Source organism: Tachyglossus aculeatus, chromosome 15 (genome assembly GCF_015852505.1).
Source record: "Tachyglossus aculeatus isolate mTacAcu1 chromosome 15, mTacAcu1.pri, whole genome shotgun sequence".
In the NCBI taxonomy this organism is placed as follows: domain Eukaryota; kingdom Metazoa; phylum Chordata; class Mammalia; order Monotremata; family Tachyglossidae; genus Tachyglossus; species Tachyglossus aculeatus.
In genome coordinates, this window is record NC_052080.1 from 8091397 (window position 1) to 8100302 (window position 8906).

The following is an 8906-nucleotide window of genomic DNA, read 5'->3' on the forward strand; positions in this document are numbered from 1 at the left end:
CAAAGAGAGGAGAAAATTCCTAAGCCGCCTTAGGATGGGCTTTTCTAGTACAAGTCCCCCTCTAGACTGTAAGCTCCTTGTGAATGTAGCAACTCTGCATTGTTCTCTCCCAAGTGTCTAGTACAGTGCTCTGCACACATCAAACACTCGATAAATACCATTGATTAATCAGCAAGCAGCAGTTCAAATGCTTCTGTCTCCCTGATTCCTCTTCCTGGGAGAAGGTTGCCACAAAATACACCTCTCATTCTGTTTCCTTCGGATTGGAGAGCAGAACAAACTGAAACAAAAGGAATTGGGCCTTCTGTAAGCACTCTCCAGAACGTACAAAGCAGTGGTGGTAGACGGGAAATGAGCCAGAAAGTTCTAGATGTCTTGAGAGTTTCTTGTGACAGCAAGCATTTTTTTACCAGGAATCCTTGATCTTAGGTGTATGGAGGATGTCGGATGCACCTTTGTTTTTCTTTTTTTAAATGCACAGAACAAGGCAAAGTTTGGGAGGAAAAGGGAAGGCCAAACTTAGAGTGAATGGGCTTCCCATGATAACAGATCAAAGGTCTAAAGGGATATTCCACAAACAAATCTTCAAGACTGATTAAAGATAAGACAGAAACAAAGAAACTGCATTAGTCTTTGGGAAATAGGAAAGAAAATGCAATTCTGAACTCTATGGGCAGTTGGGAGCAACTATCCACCAGGAGATCAATGGTATTATTCCAAGGATAATAATAGTAGGATAGAGGACTAAGGAGTGTAGATTTTTTAAGATTTTACTTATATTAACCTGATGCACCCCCACCCCTGCAACACCCTCTTCATCCCCATTTTACTTTTCTTTTCAAAATTAAGCCTTTTTTATTTGATCTTAGAAATTAGCAACACGTATGCTGACAAATGAATCTGTCAGTTTGCAAATCCATCCAAATTCGACCTTGACTGATTTAAGTCAGTTATTAGTGGGTTTGTGTGATGAATTGTTAATGCCACAAATACAAGTTTGGCATGTATTTTGGAATGTGTTCTCTGGTGTTTATTTTGAAATATGCCATTATTCTTCTTTGAGGATTTCCCACCTCTCTTGAGGAGTATGTTGTTTCCACTGGTATTGGCATCTGAGGTTATTTTTTGCTTATCTTGTGAGTCATTCTTCTTGACCCATAGTGGACTGATAGTAGAGGGTGATACCCTAAGCTAAGAGAGGTTGCCTTAACTTTGCTGTGCAAGTCAACAGGTAACTGTGATGTTGCCTGTTGATTTCGCCATTTGCTTCATTTGTAAATGCCAAGGAAACATTTGCCATGCAGATGTTGTTGAATGTAAATGATGAAGAAAACCAAAAACGCACACTCTCTTGAAATTTAATTTAAATTTTATGCAGATTTGCCCTACTGAATTGTAAATCTTTGTGGACCTGTGATTCTATTTTGCTTTTCCAAGTCCTTAGCACAGTGCTTTGCGCTCAGAGGGTGCTCAATAAATACCACTGTTCGATTTTAAAGGAAAATAATAAAACGATACAATACTCTGCCCCAGCCCCCCAAAATTACCCTCCCAGCTTTCTTAGCTAGACTCCTGGATGTCATCCAAAGTCTCTGACAAAACCTGAGAGTTTCCATCAGCTACTTAATCAGTAGCACTAATTGAGGGTTTATTTTGTTCAGAGCCAAGTGTACTAAGTACTTGGGAGAGTACAATGCAACACAGGTACAAAAGTCCTACCCACAAGGAGCTTACATTCAGTCAGGGCTGAAAAGACCAAAAATGGTGGCTTTCTGATTTATTAACTTTGTAATCTGTCCCCTCCCAATCCTCATTCCCTCCAGACCTCCCCAAGTTGCCCTCAGCATTAAATCCCAAAGAAGCATTTGACTGCCTATGCCTGACTCTCATCCTGATTTTTGGCCGTTAAAATATGCATATATGATGCTACATTTTTGAAAAGCTCAAATTTTACCTGCCCGCCATTCGCCAGGTGTTGCTTTCCTGGGATCCAATTCATGTTTTATCATTACTTCTCTTCTGATGGTACATACTCTTAAGGAGTACAGTGGCAGTGGAAAACGAGCTGGCCATGCAGAAACCATAAATAATCTAGGTCAGAAAGTTCCCTTTCTGGAGAGAGTTGTTTATTGATGACTTTGTGTTCCTTTACTTTTTTTTCTCCCTAGCAGTTAATGCAGTATGTTTTGCAACAAAAGTCTGCAATATCATGCTTTTTGATGTATTTCTAAGATTAATTCTTAACATAAAAATGCATTCATATTTTAAATACATTCATATTTTGTATTTATAACCCCTATTTTTGAGGATGCTGCAGCTTTTTATAGAAAACCATCCTGCAGTGAGGAACCCAACTGGTGGGAGAATTCAGGGCTGTCCTCACTCATGACCAGTTCAACAGTGAAGCAGCATGGCCTAGTAGAAATAATAATAATAATAATAATAATGGTATTTGTTAAGTGCTTACTATGTGCCAAGCACTGTTCTAAGTGCTGGTTAATAATAATGATGGTATTTGTTAAGCGCTTACTATGTGCCAAGCACTGTTCTAAACACTGGGGTAGATACGAGGTAATCAGGTTGTCCCACGTAGAGCTCACTGTCTTAATCCCCATTTTACGGATGAGGTAATTGAGGCACAGAGAAGTTAAGTGACTTGCCCAAGGTCACACAGCAGACAAGTGGCGGAGCCAGGATTAGAACCCATGTCCTCTGACTCCCAAGCCTATGCTGCTTTCTACTCCGGTACTTCGAATATTGTTTGACACAATATAAACACTTAACAATACCATAAAACAAACAAAACAAACAACCCACTAGGTCTAGAGCACTGCACTGTCTCCTTAGTAGATGTACAATGGAAATATAAGCTGAAACCTAAAAGGAGACAAACATAAACTGTTGAATATACAATACAAATCTGTTCATGGGTGTAAAAATAAACACAAACCAATAACTGATCTGTTTATTTTCTTCAGGGCCTAAGAATGCCTGGGTAGCTGAAGAGATGGGGTGAACCGGGACTGTATGAAGACAGCAAAAAAGCAACTTTCCCAAGGTCAGTGAGTTAAATGTGCTGGTTTCGTTCTCAGTTAGGTGCTTTATTTTCTACTTTATTCTTGAAAGCCATCACTGGAATCATTCATTCAATCGTATTTATTGAGCGCTTACTGTGTGCAGAGCACGGTACTAAGCGCTTGGGAAGTACAAGTTGGCAACATATAGAGATGGTCCCTACCCAATAGTGGGCTCACAGTGTTTGTTGTGGTAGAAAAGGAGTGACATAAGTTACAAATTCACTGATAGTGGGTGATGCTTAGAGATGATTTCGGTCCTCCCTCACAATAGCAACACTTCGCAGAGCTAGCAACAGTGGATAAAATTAAGTGGCTTTTGATACCACAAGTAATATTCTCAGTGTTATTATTCGCTAAGCACTTACTATGTACCAAGCACTGTGATAAGTACTGGGGTAGACTCAGTAAAATCAGATTGAACACAGCCTTGACCCTCATAGTGCTCCCTCTGTAAGGGGGAGAGAGAAAGTGGGTATTTAATGCCCATTTTAGAGATGAGGAAACTGAGGCACAGAGAAGTTAAGTGACTGGCTCAAGGTGACACCACTGACAAGTGACAGGCTTAGAACACAGGTGTCCTGACTCTCAGTCCTGTGTCCCATTCCACTAGGCCATGCTGTTTGCTTGAGCTCCCCCAGTTTGCTTCCACCTCTCTCTGGTGCTTGTGAAATCATCAGAAGGTCCCAATGATGAGTTTGTGCCTGTGAGTGTCCCAGAGAAGGATTCTATTGCACATTTGCTCACTTTGCTCATAAAAACACCATATTTCACTGTTTTTTCCTAAGTGGAGATGGTAGGACATTACAGAAAGAGAAGCCATCGTCCTTCATCATCCCTGAAGGACTGGAATTTGAATGCATTTCTTTGACTTCCAGTTTATATGTAATAATCTGGAGTTGAACATTTCTCTCTATCTCTTCTAAATATCCCTTCCTGCGAGGAGTATCCCAGCAGAATTGAGGAGCCTCATGAAACGAATGGCTCTGCATAGAGGCCTTCCCTGACTCCCTTTATTCATCCTTCCTTGCAGCCTCACAGCACTTATTTATAGTATATATAGTATAATTATATTTATACTAATGTCTGTCCCCCTGTAAGCTGGTTGTGTGCAGGGAATGTGTCTGCTATATTGTTACATTGGACTCTCCCAAGCACTTAGTACAGTGCTCGGCACACAGTCAATGCTCAATAAATACAATTGACTGACTAGATGGGAATTGTAATCCCAATTTTTTAAGGCACATATAGAAATGCATCTTGATTTACTTACTGCATTCTTACTAAAAACCACCCATTGCCTTCAAGTCCTGGATCTGCACCCAAAGTATACTGAGAAATCAGAACTGTAATGGTAAAATTAATCTAACAATTCCAAACAATTACCTCAGCTAGCAAAAGAGAGACCCTGTGTATGGAATCACTACGGAATCTAGATATTCTCTATCTAGATTCTCTCCAGACTTTAAGTGCCTCGTGGGCAGGGAGAATACTAACTCCAAGCGCTTAGCCCAGTGCTCTGAGCACAATTAGTACTTGGCAGGCTCATCAGTGCACTGGGATTGTGCTCCTTTGCGAGTCTGCTTCCCAGACTTGAAACTCTGTTTTTGGTTGCTCCAGACCTGAACTTTACTCATTCCTCATGTGAAGTCTTAATCTCCCTTGATGGTCACTGCCTGTGAGAACATTTGGCCTACTTCTCCCCATCCCCCCCACCCCTGCTTTTTTTGGCTACTCACAGCTCCTTGCACAAGAAATGAGCAGAAATTTGAGCTGACGAAAACATTTTTACAAGCACAGTGCTTTGTGGGGGAAGAGAGAGTGTCTTAACTATATAATGAACACCAGCTCTTATGTACTTAAATTGTATTTATTTCTGGGGACAAAGTAGCATTTTGCTTGTATAAACACCTTTCATCTGTTACTCACTTTTGTCCTCCTCTGGTATTGGGTTTCACCCTGGGCTGTTTATTCAAATTTCCTGCTGTGGAGAAAAGAGGAAAGTGCATCCATATTGGCACCCTTTCCTCAATCCCCAAACGGTCCAAAAGAAAAGCCTCCGTTTAAAAGTGTCCGTCCCATTGGGAACGGAAAGGGGCTTGAAATGCTGGAGTGGCAGGCTTAAGAACAGGATTAGGCTGCACAGACAGTAAACGTTATTTCTTTAGTTTTCTAAAGTTTCTCTTTTTTATAGAAAGGGTATTGTGTTTGTCAGTGTTCTGGGTGCTCCAACACTAAACAGAGTAGAGGGAGAAGCTGCAGAAAGGTGGGCAGTGGGAAAAATAATAATCATAGTATTTATTGGGTACTTAATATGTGCTGAGCACTGGGGGCAGATACAAGATCATCAGAAGACAAAAAGTCCCTATCATTCATTCATTCATTCAATCATATTTATTGAGTGCTTACTGTGTGCAGAGCACTGTACTAAGCACTCGGAAAGTACAATTCGGCAATATAGAGACAGACCCTACCCAACCACGGGCTCACAGTCTAGACTCACAGGGGACTCACAGTCTGAGGGATGAAGAACTAGTATTTTTTATTCCTGTTCTACAGATGAGAAAACTGAGGCGCAGAGAAGTTAAGTGACTCGCCTAAGGTCAAACAGTAGCAAGAGGTGGAGCTGGGAGGAAAACCCAGGAAACTGGATCTCCTGAGTTCCCGTTCCTGTGATCTTTCCATTAAGTCATGTGGGAATCAGGAAATTCAGGCATCTCTATTCAAAGGGGCGGGGTAGGTGATTGTATGATTAGCAGAGTTTTAGGGGCCACTTCCCTTAGGCTCCTCAAATCAGATAAGTTTGGGATTAATGATAATATCAATGGTAATGGAATAACTTACCTTGCTGGGCCACAAGGTTTTACATGTGCCTGTGTGGTGTCAGACAGTTTGGATATCTAGCTACCATACAGCTGCTGATAAATAACTTGGCCAGTGGTTTCAGTGAATAACATTAGCAGTGTTTAACCTGACAACACATCTGAAAAATTCCAATAAAGGAGACTGAACTGTACAAAAAATTGCTTCAGAAACAGCCATTTATTTACAAATAGATGCATTACCCAATCCCAAAACAGCATTACCCCTGCCTTGCCATATCTATGCAAAGATAAGCTAGCCTGAAGATTGTGTCTACACAACCTTCATTCTATGTCAAACAACGAAATGAGATTTGAGAGGGCTCTTATCAAAATTCCTTAGACAGGCCAAGTTAAGAAAAACTCCAGGGGGAGAACAATGGTTAATGTAAATGGATTGCCAAAATCTTCTTCTGGTTGATTGGACAATCTTCTCAGGTTATATTTTCCTAACAAAGAGCTCAAATCAATGAGGATGGTGAAGTAAGTTAGTAAGAAGACTTTACAGAGTTCCCGAATGACACTATTAGAGTGCAGTGTTCAGTGAGTTTTCTCTAGATCATCCTTTCTAATGGGAATAAGGAGCAGCATGGACATGTGAATATTATCATCATTAATTATTGTTATGGTATTTGTTAAGCACTTACTGTATGCCAAGTACTGTTCTAAGCACAGGGGTAGTTGCAAGGTAATCAGCTTGTCCCCCGTGAGGCTCACAGTTTCAATCCCCATTTTACAGATGAAGTAACTGAGGCACCGAGAAATTTAGTGGCTTGCCCAAGGTCACACAGCAGACAAGTGGCAGAGCCGGGATTAGAACCCACATCTTCTGACTCCAAAGCCTGCGCCCTTTCCAATAAGCTAAGCTTCTTCTGAGATCCCAAACCAATTGTCCTCTAGACAGTAAACTCAGTATGGGCGGGGTCATGTCTGTTAAGTTGTATTCTCCCAAGTGCTTAGCACAGTGTTCTGCACACAGTAAGTACTCAATAAAAATGACTGATTTTAACCTCCTTCCCTCTGCCCCTGCCCAAATCCACCCCTTTTCAAGTAGACTGGGGTTTCTTGCTTTCACATTGGATATGAGGAGCATTACAGGGAAAGCAGGAGGGAAGTAGAGGGAAAGCCTGGAGCCTGGATACTTCACAAGCTTGGCAATCAGCTCCTTCCCTAAGGGAACAGTAGACAGTTTTACGTGAGTCCATCATCTCTCTTCTGTTTTGAAACATCCCCAAGTCCAAAGATTGTCTTTGGCTTTGTTGCTTGTGACACATTTGCTTATTTCCTGGAGAGAACTTCCGACAGTTGCAACTATTCTCTCCCCCACATACTCTCCCAAGTGCCTAGTACAGAGCTGTTTGCACAGTAAGCGTTGCCCAGTACAGTGCTCTGCACACAGTAGTCATCCAATAAGTACCATTGATTCCTGCTCTAAAGGGAAGCTTCCCAACCCCCGCTCTCAAACCACCCAGCAGCAAATATAATGTGGAAGTGCATAGAAGTCAGTACCTATTCTCCCTGTGGAACATGGACTGTGTCTGATCTGATGAACTTGTACCTACTCCAGGTCTTAGAAGGGTGTTTGGCACATATTAAGTGCTTAGCAAATGCCATAATAATAATCAGTAAGTCAGCCAATCATATTTACTGACTGCTTACTGTGTGCACAGCACTGTACTAAGCTCTTGGGAGAGTACAGTATAACAATAAACAGACACATTCCCTGCCCACAACGAGCTTACAGACTAGAGGGGGGGCTACAGTAATGATACTACTAATAATAATGGTACTACTACTAATAATAATTCTTTAACAATCACTGGCACACCAGAAGATGAGTTAAACACTGAAACCTCCTTCCAAATGAGTCCAATTTGGGGGGTTTTGGTGCCAGCAGATGGGGAAGAAGGAAGCAGGGGAACTCTGTTGTCTTTTGCCTAGGAGGCCTGCTGTCTGCCATGAAAATGGGCAACCGGGGATTGAGGTTTCATCAATTTTTTTAGGGGTTGGGGAGAAAGCTGACCCGGAGAGGTTGAGACAGAGTGATTGGAGGCTGAGGGTGGGAGATGACTGGTCAGGGAGAGGCTCTCTTTTCCGTCCTCCAAGCTACTTCAGGTCAGTTCTCTCCATTTACTTCCTTACTCCACCCCCGCCCCCCCCCAACCCCCTTGCATTGCGGCTCTGGTTGCATGTCACTCCAAGCCCACCATTCCTCCTGCGTAGATGACCCTCATCATTTAATAGGTCCCTTGAACCCAACAAGGTAAAGAACATCTTAAAGAACTTAAAGAGACACAGTGAGTCTTTTTCATCTTTCTCCAGGGGCGGAATCCTCTCATGGTCCTCCCCAGCATAGTGCTCATTGCCAATGGGCCAGAGGAGGAGATGCAGTAAAATACCTGCTTTTCCTCAAGTTGTCAATTTGAGAGTGAGTGTGTTGATAGGCCTCAGGAAAGGGGAAGTGCTACACGCTCACATCAAATATTTTGAAGGGCAATATAACAGAAAGGATCCAGTAAGGAAAAGGAGTATCTGTTGAGGGAGAAAGCCCCATTCTGGTTTTAGTATTTTCAGCCTTATTCCTCTCCCATTATCTGGGTGATTAAAATATCTCTCTTTCAAAGAAATGATCGTTATTTTTTTTTCTGAAAATTGTTGGCCCCAAAAAGCCTAGAGTATCACTGGTTACTTAACATAACAATTAATGTAGAATGCCCTCTCTTGGTACCCAAGTGTCACCCCTTGATATGCCAGGGGGTAGACCAGTTGACCACTTGGGACGGTAACCAGAGGAGTAACCACTCTAAAAGCTGAGGGGCTTTGTAATGTCACCTTGCCTTTTCTGTAACTCTTTTCAAAAGAGTGAGAAAGAAAATTCATATTGCATGGAAGAACAGGAAGAGGACAGGTTATAAACTTCCAGGAGATAGGTATTGCATCAGGTTATCCTGGCATGACAGCGTGGGTGACA